The sequence below is a fragment of the Camelina sativa genome, chromosome 8 (genome assembly GCF_000633955.1).
Source record: "Camelina sativa cultivar DH55 chromosome 8, Cs, whole genome shotgun sequence".
Lineage (NCBI taxonomy): Eukaryota > Viridiplantae > Streptophyta > Magnoliopsida > Brassicales > Brassicaceae > Camelina > Camelina sativa.
The window spans coordinates 14,676,279-14,677,857 of NC_025692.1; positions in this window are offsets into that span (position 1 = coordinate 14,676,279).

Consider the following 1,579-nt stretch of genomic DNA (forward strand, 5'->3'; position numbering starts at 1 on the left):
CATTGGACAATGTTCGTCGATGGATCGTCGACGAATGAAGGATCCGGAGTGGGACTCATTCTCCGGTCCCCCACCGGTGAAGTTCTCGAGCAAGCATTAAAGCTCAAATTCAGAGCGTCTAATAACGAAACGGAGTACGAGGCCGTCCTCGAAGTGACACATTTGCAAGTCTTCTGTGACTCCCAACTCGTAGTCAGCCAATTCAGTGGAGAGTTCGACGCCAAAAATAAGCGAATGGGGGCGTATCGGCAGTTGGTCTGAGCATTGTCCGGGGAATTCACATCTTTTTCTTTGACGAAGGTCCCACGGAACGAAAACGCATCAGCCGACGCCCTCGCAGCCCTGGCAAACAACTCCGACCCTGATTTACGGCGCACCATCCCGATCGAATGCATCGACGCTCCCAACATCGACCCCGACAATCAGATAGCAGTAATCAACGACGACTCAGTTCCGATGGAGGTCAGCGAACTAGTAGAGGATCTGACGGACGTCACGAAGCCTCGGGAAGACTGGCAAATTGAGATCAAACTCTATATCTCCGACGGCGTCGTCCCACCAGACCGATGGGCAGCCCGACGCTTAAAGGCTCGAAGTGCCAGATACATCCTCTTGGACGGGGATCCAATCCTTGGACGTAACCAACTTCATATGGAATAACATCTTATGTCGGCACGGACTTCCATATGAGATTGTCACCGATAACGGCACACAATTCACCTCGATGATCACCAGACGTTTCCTGGCGAAGTGGCATATCCGCCTCATCACTTCGACTCCCCGATACTCGCAAGGAAATGGACAAGCTGAAGCCACTAATAAGTCGATCGTCGACGGACTAAAAAAGAGATTTGGTCGAAGAAAGGGGGCGTGGGCAGACAACCTTGATGGCGTATTGTGGTCCTATCGAACAACCCCGCGGCGGAGTACGAGACAATTCCCTTTTTCCTTTGCGTATGGCCTCGAAGCACTCGCCCCTGCCGAAGCAGGAGTCCCGACACTCCGACGTACCATGATGGTCAGCAATCCTGAACTTAACAACAGGATGCTGATTAACCACAACGATCTTGCCGAAGAACTGCGCGATCAGGCCCTAGTCCGAGTACAACACTACAAGGATGCAGCTGCTCGGTATTATAACAAGACTGTTCGTCAGCGACGCTTCAACGAAGGCGATCTGGTTCTACAGGAAGTTTTCGAGAACACCAAACAAGTCAACGCTGGTAAACTCGGCGCTCGGTGGGAGGGTCCATACCTCGTATCCAAGGCAGTTCGCCCAGACGTCTACGAACTTGTAACAATGGCCGGAGAATGGATCAAAAATTCGTGGAACGCAACCCACTTGAAGCGTTATTACTGCTAAGTCGTCTTCACGATCCTAACTAGGAGTTTTCGGGAATCCAAACTCCATTCATCTTTCCTTTGTAATACGAACTACGGTTGGCTTGATCCCTGTTTCGGGGTACGTAGGCAATTCCTTGTCTTTTCAAGATTAAGTGAATGCAACTAAGATATTAATAAAGTCTTTATTTCGAATACACTTCGACCGGCAGTACGCCAAATTACGCTGAAAGTCGTT